At 42.4% G+C, this 14,583-nt stretch overlaps 1 protein-coding gene across 5 annotated transcripts in view; it reads right to left on the bottom strand.

The window, feature by feature from the left end:
- tex9 (testis expressed 9) overlaps positions 1-14,583 on the bottom strand; it is a 98,626-nt gene that overhangs the window by 68,128 nt on the left and 15,915 nt on the right. The window lies entirely within an intron of this gene.

Here is a 14,583-nt window from a genome sequence, read left to right as displayed (position 1 = left end):
TTGTTTTAGATAATTATATATCATAATTGGACTCTATTATGATCATGTAGAAATTATCTCCTGTATCTCAGGAGGTAGAAAATATAACCACTATGTGGTTTTCCACATTCAAGTGTCACCTCCTATTAATTAAACACAAACCAGCACTTTTCTTACAGTGGCCATGATGAACTCTTATAGGTTATGATCTAAAGAGAAATCTGTGTTGATAAGCAGTGTCAAAATGAAGACAATGGAGGAGGATAGGGAGAAAAACAAACAAATGGGCAAGAATTGATTAAAAAAAGTCTACTAAATACAGTACATTTCCTTTGAAGGTGTGGATGCTTTTTCAACGGTTCATTTATTATCAAAGTATGTATCCACATACAACTCTGATATTTGTATTTCTCTAGATAGCCACTAAACACAAAAAGAACATTAAAATTGTTTAGACAGAAACATCAAATCCACCCCTAAGACAAAAGAGAATGGCATCCCCCCCAAAACCCTTCCCCCACACAAAATGGAACAGGAACAGTGACCCCCCCCCCCCAAAAAACTGCACCTACCCCACACAAAAAACTAACATAATATCAATGCCCAAATACCCTGCCGTCGCACAACAAAACAGAAAAGGAACAAGAAAACACAGAATATAAAAACCATATCTGAAAAAGTCCACAGACCATAAACACAATAGTCCAATCGTAAATGCAGAACCACGATATCATCCACCAACATCCATCGAGGGGGACATCACACAAGGCAGAGAGGCCTACCCGCCTGCCACAGCAATAGACTGCTCACAGACTCCTTTTTTATAGGTATTACCTCTCAGTTCCTTTTCTGGACTGTCTAATACATCAGATTGTTATCACTGCATCCAAACAGTTCTCCTTTGAGACCTGTTGTGACCATGATTGCTGGTGCCTTTTAACTACCCTCCCTCACCATGCCTTGATCCTTTATCAACAGCTGCACAATTGTGGTATCAATGTATGAATGGCAGGAAAAATATAAGCATAAATACCTTTGTTTCAACACCTTATATCTTGTGATTGTTTTCATTAAAAGCACAACATTTTAACAAAATTAACAAATGATAGGGCAGCACTTTAGGACAATCACTTTACAGTGTTTGGATCACCGATTGTGAATCGATTCCTGCCACTGTCTGTAGGAGTTTGTACAATCTCTTGGTGGCTCCATGGGTTTCTTTTGGGCATTTCGGTTTCCTCCCACACTCCAAAGATGTACTGGTTAGGATTAGTATTATGTGTGCATACCATGTAGCTGCCAGAAGTGCTTGCAGGCTGCCCCCAGCACAATCCTTGCTGTTTTGATTTGACACAAATGAAGCATTTCTCTGTATGCTTTGATATACATATGACAAATAGAGCTAATTTTTAGATTTGATTAAACAGAAGATGGCAGTACAATCCCACATGGTTTATTGCTACATTGAAATAATTATAAAGGACTTTTTAACTTGTCAAATGGTCTTATTCTATTAGTTCCTCCTATTCTATTTATCTTTGCTTTAAAATACTACAACTCACTGATTAACATAGATGAAGTCTTGCTATAAATATACATATTTTTAAACTGCGAAAATATCTATTTCAGAATCGGAATCAGGTTTGTTATCACTGGCATGTGTCGTGAAATTTGTTAACTTAGCAGCAGCAGTCCAATGTCAAGTTGGAGTTCTTGTTCTTCTTTGAACACGTGCAGCTTCCCACTTGAAAGAGATTGAATGCACCTACCCGAAGGTTTTTTAACCGGATTCCACTCAATGACCAAACAACTTTTCCTTTCTCCTCCTTTTATTTTTCGCAAGTGTGGCAGTTTGATAGTTCCGTTAGTTCCATCAGTCATTAGTCCTTAGTCACTAGTCACAAGGTGAAAAAACTAGCTGTCTCTCCGGACTTTGTTGACAGATTCTGACCTGCACAGTCTCCATTTCTCTAATAGACTGTTATGTTTTCAAACCGGGCGAACCCTCCCGGAGGTTCGCGAGCTCTTCTTAAACTTCATGCCGTTTCCAAGAAGCGCCTGCACACGATGATCCCCACGACGAAGCTAGCGCTAACCCAAATGCAGTGACAGCAGTGTTCTTTTCCATGAAACAGTCTCTTAAGTTATTTAAAGTTCAGTATCTTACCGCAGATTCCAACACTGCTCCCAGACTGTCGCTGTGATGCTGCAGAGTCCCCCCAATGTTCCGGGCAGAAGCAGTACTCAGGCTGTGGGTTCTATCCGGTCTATCAATGGATTCTTGTTATTACTTTTAAATTTTATTTTCTTTTGCCTATAGGTCCCAATACTTTCTAGAAACTAGTTTGACTTGACAGTAATACATAATATAGAAGAAAATAATAATAATAAATAGGTAAATCAATCGCAGTATACGTATATTGAATAGATTAAAAATTGTGCAAAAACAGTAATAACGTATATTAAAAAAAAGTGAGGTAGTGTTCACAGGTTCAATGGCCATTTAGGAACTGGATGGCAGCCTGTCATAATGCTCTTCATGGTACATCTATAGAAGTTCTACCAAATCTCTTCAAACTCCTAATGAAGTATAGTTGCTGTCTTGCCTTCTTTGTAGCTGCATCAATATATTGGGACCAGGTTAGATCCTCAGAGATCTTAACACTCACGTACTTGAAACTGCTCACTCTCTCCACTTCTGCTCCTTCTATAAGGGTTAGTATGTGAACCTTTGTCTTACCCTTCCTGAAGTCCACAATCAGCTCTTTTGTCTTACTGACATTCAGTGCCAGATTGTTGCTGCAACACCACTCCACTAGTTGACATATCTCTCTCCCGTATGCCCTCTCGTCACCATCTGAGATTCTACCAGCAATGGTTATATCATCAGCAAACTTAAAGATGGTATTTGAGCTATGCCTAGCTACACGGTTATTGGTACAGAGAGAGTAGAGCAGTGCGCTAAGCACACACCCTGGAGGTGCACCACTGTTGATGGGATATATCAATATCAGCACAGACAGTGGTGTTCTGGTCTGGAAGTCAAGGATCCAATTGCAGAGGGAGATATAGAGGTCCAGGTTCTGTAACTTCTCAATCAGGATTGTGGGAATGATGGTGTTAAATACTCAGCTATAGTCGATAAACTATCCTGGCATAGGTGTTTATATTGTCCAGGTGGTCTAAGCCCATGTGAAGAGACATTGAGATTGTGTCCGCCATTGACCTATTGTGGCGACAGGCAAACTGCACAGGGTCCAGGTCCTTGCTGAGGCAGGAGTTCAGTCTAGTCATAACCAACCTCATGACCAATGTTGGTCATTACCTGAAAAAACATACTAGCAATATTGTTCAGAATTAAGTTAATTTTTGAATACGTAACTGATACATCACAGCTCTAGATAAAAATTTGCACGTAAATTCATATAAATATACTGCGAGAACATAAGAATGTGTGACACAGACAGCGCAACAAAATAACAAATGACATACTGTAACTAGGTGAGTCAGAGGAAATGAAGGACAGCTTCAAATAGAAAATATCAAAATGGCAGACAGAGCAGTTTGTGGAGGCTGTTGCTCACAAAAGTAAAATGAAAAAAAGGATACAAACTTAACATTGAGAAATTACCAGTGGCTAAATGTATACAAACAAGATCCTGCAAGAAACTAAGAAAAAAATGCTGGAGATCCAGATCAATGCACACAAACTGCTGGAGAACTCAGTAGGTCAGGCACCCTCTATGAAAAGGAATAACACTACCAGGTTCAGAAACATTTAGTACCCCTCAGTCAACAGGCTCTTGAACCAGTGGGGATAACTTTACCTGCCCCATCACTATGAACTCACAGCCTATGAACTCACTTCCCACAGCCTATGAACTCACTTTCAAGGACTCTTCATTGCCTGTTCTCTATATTTTTGTAATTGAAATGTTCATTTATTATCAAATCATGTATCCCTATACAACTCTGAGATTTGTATTCTCTAGATAGCCACGAAACAAAGAAAGAACTTGAGTTGTTCAGAGAGAAACATCAAAACTTATTCACTGTGCAAAAAAAAAACTGTGCATCCCAATCATCAATCCTCCCTCCCCCTGCATAAAATGGAACAGGAACATTGCTCCCCCCAAAAAACAACTCCTCCCCCACACAAAAAACCGACAGAACATCAACCCCCAAGCACCCTCCCGTCACATAACAAAACAGAAAGTATACGGGCGATTTTAAAAAAACAGAATATATAACAATAAGTCTGAAAAAAGTCCACAGTCCATAAACAAAATAGTCCAATCCATAAATGCAGAACCATGATACTATCCTATAAATATTACTGACGTTCATTGAAAGAGAGGGACACCACATAAAGGAGAGTGGCCTACCCCCTGCCACAGCAAGGCACACAGTGATAGGCTGCTCACAGATTCCTTCTCCAGCAGCAATCATCCGGCAGGTAGTAGGTGCTGAGACTCTTACCTATTGCTCATTTATTATTATTTCTATAATCTTTTGTATTTGCACAGTTTGTCGCCTATTACACATCGGTTACTGAAACACCCAGTTGGGTGCAGTCTTGCATTGATTCTACTGTGGTTCTTGGATTTACTGATTATGTCTGCAAGAAAATAGAAGGGTTGTAATGGTAACGTACTTTGTAAGTATCTGTACTTTGATAATAAATTTACTATGAACAGTCGACATTTTGGGCTGAGACCTTTCATCAAGACTGGAAAAGAAGGGGTTGGGGAAAGGAAAGGAGTACAAGCTACAAACTGATACATAAAGCCAAGTGGATGGGAAAATGTAAGAGTGAAGTGAAAAGCTTCACTTCAAAAGTGAAAAGAACACACCGGACATACCCAAACTAAAAGTTGCGGGCTATTCAGTCTGCTGAGGGCTAGATCTGTGGCAGTAAAGATCGGTGATCCAGAACTATACAATAAGTCCAGTACGACCCACAGAAGGCTATTTTAAAAGTGAGAAAACAATTCCAATTGAGGTTAAAGACAGAATTGGATGCACGTTAGCTCTGGCAGGGGTTGTTGGCCATTACTTCCTACAAAGCAAAACCTATAGCCATGATGCATCACTCCATGATAAGCTCAATGCCTTTTAGGCACGCTTTGAAAGGCAGAATAAAACTAAATCTGTGCAAATGCTCGAGTTGCCTGGTGACCCTGTGATCTCCATCTCAGAGGCTGACGTCAAAACATCTTTCAAGAACATGAACCCACGCAGGGCATCAGGTCCTGATGGTGTATCTGACTGGGCTCAGAAAACCCATGAAAACCAACTGGCGGGAGTGTTCAAGGACATCTTCAAACTCTCACTGTTGCAGTTGGAGGTTCCCACCTGCTTTAAAAGGACAATCATACTAGTGATGAAGAGCAGTGTGAACTATTGCCCAATGACTGTGATGAAGTGCTTTGCTATGTTGGTCATGGCTAGAATCAACTCTTGCTTAAGCAAGGACCTGGACACACTGCAATTTGCCTATTGCCACAATAGGTCTACAGCAGATACATTCTCACTGGCTCACCAATGGGCCTTGGATCACCTGGACAATATTTAGTACCTTCATCAGGCTGCTGTTTATTGACTACAACTCAGTGTTCAACACAATCATACCCTCAGTTCTAAATAACAAGCTCCAAAACCTGATACTCTGCAACTGGATGCTTGATTTCCCCACTGGGATGAATTCTGATCTGAGTGAATCAAGGATGAGTGCTTAGCCCACTACTCTACTCTCTTTACACCCACAACTGTGCAGCTAGGCACAGCTCTAATATCATTTATAAATTGGCTGATGACACAATTGAGAGGTTTGCTAGGGCTACAGGGCGGACTTTAAACTAGTAAGATGGGGGGCCGGGAGACTATTTGAGGAGACTATGGGAGAGGAGGTTAGTTCACCAATGGAGCAAGTAAATAGACAGTGTGTGAGGGAGGAAAGGCAGGTGATGGAGAAGGGATGCGCTCAGCCCGAAGATGTAGGGGAGAAGAAAGAAAAAGATAATAAATTTGAATGCATTGTTAGGGATGGAAAGAGAGGAGGAGATGGAGAGTATCTTAAATGTATCTATTTTAATGCTAGGAGCATTGTAAGAAAGGTGGATGAGCTTAAAGGGTGGATTGATACCTGGAATTATGATGTTGTAGCTATTAGTGAAACATGGTTGCAGGAAGGGTGTGATTGGCAACTAAATATTCCTGGATTTAGTTGCTTCAGGTGTGATAGAGTAGGAGGGGCCAGAGGAGGAGGTGTTGCATTGCTTGTCCAAGAAAATCTTATGGCAGTGCTTTGGAAGGATAGATTAGAGAGCTCCTCTAGGGAGGCCATTTGGGTGGAATTGAAGAATGGGAAAGATGCAGTAACACTGATAGGAGTGTATTATAAGCCACCTAATGGGGCGCGTGAGTTGGAAGAGCAAATGTGTAAGGAGATAGCAGATATTTGTAGTAAACATAAGGTGGTGATTGTGGGAGATTTTAATTTTCCACACGTAGACTGGGAAGCTCATTCTGTAAAAGGGCTGGATGGTTTAGAGTTTGTGAAGTGTGTGCAGGATAGTTTTTTGCAACAATACATAGAAGTACCGACTAGAGATGGGGTAGTGTTGGATCTCCTGTTAGGGAATGCAATAGGTCAGCTGACAGATGTATGTGTTGGGGAGCACTTCGGGTCCAGTGATCACAATAGCATTAGCTTCAAAATAATTATGGAGAAGGACAGGACTGGACCTAGAGTTGAGATTTTTGATTGGAGAAAGGCTAACTTTGAGGGGATGCGAAGGGATTTAGAGAGAGTGGATTGGGTCAAGTTGTTTTATGGGAAGGATGTAATAGAGAAATGGAGGTCATTTAAGGGTGAAATTATGAGGGTACAGAATCTTTATGTTCCTGTTAGGTTGAAAGGAAAGGTTAAAGGTTTGAGAGCACCATGGTTTTCAAGGGATATTAGAAATTTGGTTCAGAAAAAGAGGGATGTCTACAATAGATATAGGCAGCATGGAGTAAAGGAATTGCTCGAGGAATATAAAGAATGTAAAAGGAATCTTAAGAAAGAGATTAGAAAAGCTAAAAGAAGATACGATTTGGCAAATAAGGTGAAAGTAAATCCGAAAGGTTTCTACAGTTATATTAAAAGCAAGAGGATAGTGAGGGATAAAATTGGCCCCTTAGAGAATCAGAGTGGTCAGCTATGTGTGGAACCGAAGGAGATGGGAGAGATTTTGAATGATTTCTTCTCTTCGGTATTCACTAAGGAAAAGGATATTGAATTGTCTAAGGTGTGGGAAACAAGGAAGTTATGGAACCTATGACAATTAAAAAGGTGGAGGTACTGGCGCTTTTAAGAAATTTAAAAGTGGATAAATCTCCGGGTCCTGACAGGATATTCCCCAGGACCTTGAGGGAAGTTTGTGTAGAAATAGCAGGAGCTCTGACGGAGATCTTTAAGATGTCATTAGAAACGGGGATTGTGCCGGAGGATTGGCGTATTGCTCATGTGGTTCCATTGTTTAAAAAGGGTTCTAGAAGGAAGCCTAGCAATTATAGACCTGTCAGATTGACATCAGTGGTGGGTAAATTAATGGAAAGTATTCTTAGAGATAGTATTTATAATTATCTGGATAGATGGGATCTGATTAGAAGTAGCCAGCATGGATTTGTGCGTGGAAGGTCATGTTTGACAAACCTTATTGAATTTTTTGAAGAAGTTACGAGGAATGTTGACAAGGGTAAGGCAGTGGATGTAGTCTATATGGACTTCAGCAAAGCCTTTGACAAAGTTCCACATGGAAGGTTAGTTAAGAAGGTTCAGTCGTTAGGTATTAATGCTGGAGTAATAAAATGGATTCAACAGTGGCTAGATGGGAGATGCCAGAGAGTAGTGGTGGATAATTGTTTATCGGGATGGAGGCCGGTGACTAGCGGGGTGCCTCAGGGATCTGTTTTGGGCCCAATGTTGTTTGTAATATACATAAATGATCTGGATGATGGGGTGGTAAATTGGATTAGTAAGTATGCCGATGATACTAAGGTAGGAGGTGTTGTGGATAATGAGGTGGATTTTCAAAGCTTGCAGGGAGATTTATGCTGGTTAGAAGAATGGGCTGAACGTTGGCAGATGGAGTTTAATGCTGAGAAGTGTGAGGTTCTACATTTTGGCAGGAATAATCCAAATAGAACATACAGAGTAAATGGTAGGGCATTGAGGAATGCAGAGGAACAGAGAGATCTAGGAATAACTGTGCATAGTTCCCTGAAAGTGGAGTCTCATGTAGATAGGGTGGTGAAGAGGGCTTTTGGAATGCTGACCTTTATAAATCAAAGCATTGAGTACAGAAGTTGGGATGTAATGCTAAAGTTGTACAAGGCATTGGTAAGGCCAAATTTGGAATATTGTGTGCAGTTCTGGTCACCGAATTATAGGAAAGATATCAATAAATTAGAGAGAGTGCAGAGACGATTTACTAGGATGTTACCTGGGTTTCAGCAATTAAGTTACAGAGAAAGGTTGAACAAGTTAGGTCTCTATTCATTGGAGCGTAGAAGGTTGAGGGGGGATTTGATCGAGGTATTTAAAATTTTGAGAGGGATAGATAGAGTTGACGTGAACAGGCTGTTTCCATTGAGAGGGGGGAGATTCAAACTAGAGGACATGATTTGAGAGTTAGGGGGCAGAAGTTTAAGGGAAACACGATGGGGTATTTCTTTACTCAAAGAGTGATAGCTGTGTGGAATGAGCTTCCTGTAGAAGTAGTAGAGGCCATTTCAGTTGTGTCATTTAAGGTAAAATTGGATAGGTATATGGACAGGAAAGGAGTGGAGGGTTATGGGCTGAGTGCAGGTAGGTGGGACTAGGTGAGATTAAGGGTTCGGCACGGACTAGGAGGGCCAAGATGGCCTGTTTCCGTGCTGTGGTTGTTATATGGTTATATGGTTATTGTTGGGAGAATTTCCCATGGTGAAGGCACACAGGAACCTGACAGATCAGCTGGTTGAGTGGTGTTGCAACAACAACCTTGTACTCAACATCAGTACGACAAGGGAATTGATAGCGGACTTCAGGAAGGGGAAGTTGAGGGAACACTCACAAGTCATTGAGGGATCAGCAGTGGAAAAGGTGCAGTTTCAAATTCCTGGGTGTCAAAATCTCTGAAGATTTATCCAGAGCCCAACATACTGATGTAATTATAAAGAAGGCACAACAGCAGCTTTATTTCATTTGGAGTTTGAGGAGATTTGGTATGTCTCCACAATATTTTCTGATATTCACAAATTTCTATTGATAGAGAGCATTTTAATTGGTTGCATCACTGTCTGGTATGGAAGGGCTGCTGCACAGGATTGGAAAAAATGCAGAATGTTGTAAACTCAACCAGTTCCATCATGGGCACTAGCCTCCCCAGCATTAAAGATGTCTTCAAAAGGTAATGCCTCAGAAAGGCAGCATCTGCCATTGAGGACCCCCATCACCCAAGACATACCCTCTTCTCATTGCTACAAGGAGTACAGGAGTCTGAAGACACACTCAATGTTTTAGGAACAGCTTCTTCTCAACCGCCATTCAGATTTCTGAATGGACAATGAATCCAAGAACACTACCTCACTATTAATTTCCTCTCTTTTTGCACTACCTATGTAATTTAATTTTGTTATATATACCTCTTTTGTAACTTATAGTTTTTTTCATTATGGATTAGAATGTACTGCCGCAGAAAATAACAAATTTCAAAACATATGCCAGTGATATTAATCCTAATTCTGATTCTGAAGTTAGGAGGTAACAGGTGGAAAAGGTAAAGGGTTGAAGAAAGCAGAATCTGATAGGACAGGAGATTAGATGATGAAGAAAGGAAAGAGGAGGGGCACCAGGAGAGGGAGAGGTGATAAGCAGGTGAGGAGAAGAGAACAGGTAAGAGGAGAGCCTGAGTGAAGAACTGAAGAGAAGGAAATGTGGAGGGGGAAATATTATTGGAAGATAGAGAAATTGAGGTTTATGCCATCAGGTTGGAGGCTACCCAGATGGAATATAAGGTTTTGCTCCTCCAACCTGAGAGTGGCCTCATCACAACAGTAGTGGAGGCCTTGGACTGACATGTCAGAATGGGAATGGAGACTGGAAATCCTGCTTGCTGAGGATAGAGCAAAGGGACATGACAAAGCAATCCCCCAATCTACGTTGGGTCTCACTGATGTAGAAGAGGTCATATCAAGAGCATTGGACACATTTAAAAATCCCTACAAGCTTACAGGTGAAGTCTTGTCTCACCTGCAAGGACTGTTTGGGGCCTGGAATACAGGTGAGAGTGGGAGTGAATGTACAGGTGTAACACATCTTCTGTTTGCAAGAATAAGTACCAGGAGGGAGATTAGTGGGTAGAGACGAAAAGACAAGGGAATGAGGGCAAGTGTGATCCCTGTGGAAAGCAGAGTTGAGGGAAGGTATCCTATCACCTATTACCTTCTAGCCTGTATTCCTCCCCACTTCCCCACCTTCTTCTAGCTTCTTCGTCATTCCCTTCCAAAACATCAACAGTTTATTCCTTTCCATAGATGCTGGAAAAATAAATCTCTGACTTGAGTGTGGTAAACAAGATAACTCTTTTAAAAAGTTAATATGAATAATCAAGGAATCAGAAGCAAATATCATCCAATTATGAAGCACTGAGGAATTACCAAAGCAGTCAGTACAATTTTTTTTAAATGGCAAGTCAAAGATTGAAGAATCTTGTAAAATTACTCTACAAATTGATAAAAAATGTTTAAGTAACATGAATTTTCAAAAATGATTTAATTAAAAATATCAAAGAATCATTGTAATGGTAATGGCCCATGAAATTAAGAGGACTGCAGTTACATGAATTATGTAGTACCTGGAGGCCAGAAAGCAAAAGGGCAGGAATAGACATAATGGTGCAGTGTTCCATGCTGGTTGTGGTGAAGCTGTACTTACGTGTTGCAAATATAAATTACTTGAAACTAAGAATTAAGGTTATCTTAATAAAATTTTCTGAGAACACCCAATTGATGACTATTTGTGGCCATGTGTATAAAATGCTACCGAAGGGCATGCAGATTGACCCAGAAGGGCGGCTGCAATTCAATACTAAAGCTTATCAAGAATAGGAACATACAACAGTACAGCATTGAAAAGGCCATTTGATTCATGACAATGTACCAACCTTGATGCCAATTTATACTAAATATCCTGTGTCTCATCCATATCCCTCCATTCCTTTCACATCATGCGTCTATCTTAAGCCTCTTAAACTTCATCAAATTGCCTTCTCCCACTACCCTGGTAATGCATTGTACCCCTGGAGGCAACTACCATTGTCTACATAAAAACCTGACTCTCAAGAGTCATAAAGAAAACAAGTTTGAATAGTATGAAATTAATAATCATCATAATCATTATGTACCATGCTGTTCAACATGGTACTATTCATGTTCATGATTGTTCTTGGCAATTTTTTTTCTACAGAAGTGGCTTGCCATTTCCTTCTTCTGGTTAATATGTTTACTAGACTGGTGACCCCAGCCATTATCAATACTCTTCAGAGATTGTCTGTCTGGCATCAGTAGTTGCATAATCAGGGCTTGTGATATGCACCAGCTGCTCCCATGGTTTCACATGACCCTGATTAGGGGTCTAAGCAGGTGCTACACTTTGTCCAAAGTTGACCTGTAAGCTAATGGAGAGAAAGAGCACCTTACACCTCCTTTGTTACAGATATATCTCCACCCAAATGAAATTAATAGGACTTAGAAATGTAGTGACTGACGTTTGGGACTGACATTTAGGACCTGCATCTGACAGGGATTTTGTTTGGTCTGTGATGAGTGCTGAAGCCTGTGACTATTGGGGCGCTAGGAGATTGAGGCCTGTCTCAGTTGGGGAAAATGGGAATGGTTAGGGTTGGGTGTGCTGTGAAATCAGTAAATGAACATCATTTCTGGGCCTTAGGATAGAAATAGAATGGGGATAAACTAATGCTGTCTCAGTCTAGCCTGCAATATGAAAACTCTGGTTTCTCAGGGACTGACTGATGATTATTCCCAAAACTATGTACTTATAAGTGTACTTATTGTTCCTGGAAACATTCTAAAAATGACATATTAGCAATGGTGTATAAATGAATTTCTAGAACAAGGCACCTTGCTATACAAATACAAAGAACATTAACAGAAGCAAACAGATCCTTCTTTTTATTTCAAAGATCCCGAACTACAGCACCATCAACGCGGGTTCCAACGACCATGGACAGCTTCAAAATGATTGCGCAACCATCGACTGCAACTCCAGCCTTGAACTCCAGGCCGGGTCTTCACATGCTGTGATTGTAACTCCCGTCTCCCCTTCCCCCACCACCACTCTGCAATCCCCTCTCCCTCAGATCCCATCGTCAGCTCCTGGACCCTCAGAGGCTCCATCTTCCTCTCACCCCAACCCTTCCCTCTCCACTGACACCACCAGCCTCTCTCCCCGCTCTGATCCCATCTCTCACCCGTGCCGGGTCTTTACCATCCCCTCCGACCTTCAACTCTCTGAGGCAGAGCGCTCTGTCCTCATTAAGGGCCTCACCTTTGTCCCCCTTCGCCCACACCTCAATGAGTTCTGCGTACTCCATAACGCTGAACTCTTCTTCCGCCGGCTCCGTCTCCGAGCTTACTTCTTTGGCAAGGACTCTCCTACCCCCACCGATGAGCCCTCCCATCTTCAACCCTCCTCCTCTTCACAGACACCCAGCTCTGGTCTTCTACCTGCTCTGGATCTCTTTATTGCTAATTGTCGACGGGACATTAACCGTCTTGACTTCACCACACCCTGTTCCAATTCCAACCTCACTCCCTCCGAAAGCTCTGCTCTCCGCTCCCTCCGCACCAATCCCAACCTCGCTATAAAACCCGCTGATAAGGGGGGAGCTGTTGTTGTCTGGCGTACTGACCTCTACCTGGCTGAGGCATAGCGACAACTCTCTGATAACACCTCTTATTTACCCCTTGATCATGATCCCACTAAGGAGCACCAGGCCATTGTCTCCAATACCATCACCAACCTTATTAGCTCTGGGGATCTCCCATCCACTGCTACAAACCTCAAAGTTCCCACACCCCACACTTCCCGTTTCTACCTCCTACCTGAGATCCACAAACCTGCCTGTCCAGGTAGACCTATTGTCTCAGCTTGCTCCTACCCCACTGAACTCATTTCTGCATACCTTGACACTGTCTTATCCCCCCTTGTTCAATCTCTTCCCACCTATGTTTGTGACACTTCTCATGCTTTGAATCTTTTCAATGATTTTAAATTCCCTGGCCCCCTCCGTCTTATTTTCACCATGGACATCCAGTCCCTATATACCTCCATCCCCCACTGAGATGGTCTCGAAGCTCTTCGGTTTTTTTTTGGATTCCAGACCTAACCAATTCCCCTCTACCACCACTCTCCTCCGTCTAGCGGAATTAGTTCTTACTCTCAATAATTTCTCCTTTGGCTCCTCCCACTTCCTCCAAACCAAGGGTGTAGCCATGGGCACCTGTATGGGTCCCAGTTATGCCTGCTTTTTTGTTGGCTTTGTGGAACAGTCCATGCTCCAAGGCTATACTGGTATCCGTCCCACTCTTTGCCTTCGCTACATCGACGACTGCATTGGTGCTGCCTCTTGCACGCGTGCTGAGCTCGCCGACTTCATTAACTTTGCCTCCAACTTTCACCCTGCCCTCAAATTTACCTGGTCCATTTCCGACATCTCCCTCCCCTTTCTTGATCTTTCTGTCTCCATCTCTGGAGACGGCCTATCTACTGATATCTACTATAAACCTACAGACTCTCACAGCTACCTGGACTATTCCTGTTCCCACCCTGTCTCTTGCAAAAAGGCTATCCCCTTCTCACAATTCCTCCGTCTCCGCCGCATCTGCTCTCAGGATGAGGCTTTTCTTTCCAGGACGAAGGAGATGTCTTCCTTTTTTAAGCAAAGGGGCTTTCCTTCGTCCACCATCAACTCTGCTCTCAAACGCATCTCTCCCATTTCCCGCACATCTGCCCTCACCCCATCCACCCGCCACCCCACTCGAGATAGGGTTCCCCTTGTCCTTACCTACCACCCCACCAGCCTCCAGGTCCAACATATAATTCTCTGTAACTTCCGCCGGGATCCCACTACCAAACACATTTTTCCCTCCCCCCCTTTCTGCTTTTTACAGAGATCGCTCCCTACACGACTCCCTTGTCCACTCGTCCCCCCCATCCCTTCCCACGGATCTCCCTCCTGGCACTTATCCTTGTAAACGGAACAAGTGCTACACCTGCCCTTACACTTCCTCCCTCACCACCATTCAGGACCCCAGACAGTCCTTCCAGGTGAGGCTGTCACTTCACCTGTGAGTCGGCTGGTGTGGTATACTGCTTCTGGTGCTCCCAATGTGGCCTTTTATATATTGGCGAGACCCGATGCAGACTGGGAGACCATTTCATGGAACACCTATGCTCAGTCCGCCAGAAAAAGCAGGATCTCCCAGTGGCCACACGTTTTAATTCCACGTCCCATTCCCATTCTGATATGTCTATCCATGGCCTCCTCTATT

Source organism: Hypanus sabinus, chromosome 28 (genome assembly GCF_030144855.1).
Source record: "Hypanus sabinus isolate sHypSab1 chromosome 28, sHypSab1.hap1, whole genome shotgun sequence".
In the NCBI taxonomy this organism is placed as follows: domain Eukaryota; kingdom Metazoa; phylum Chordata; class Chondrichthyes; order Myliobatiformes; family Dasyatidae; genus Hypanus; species Hypanus sabinus.
The sequence above is the reverse complement of the archived record's forward strand: the minus strand, read 5'-3'. Positions and strand labels throughout refer to the sequence as shown.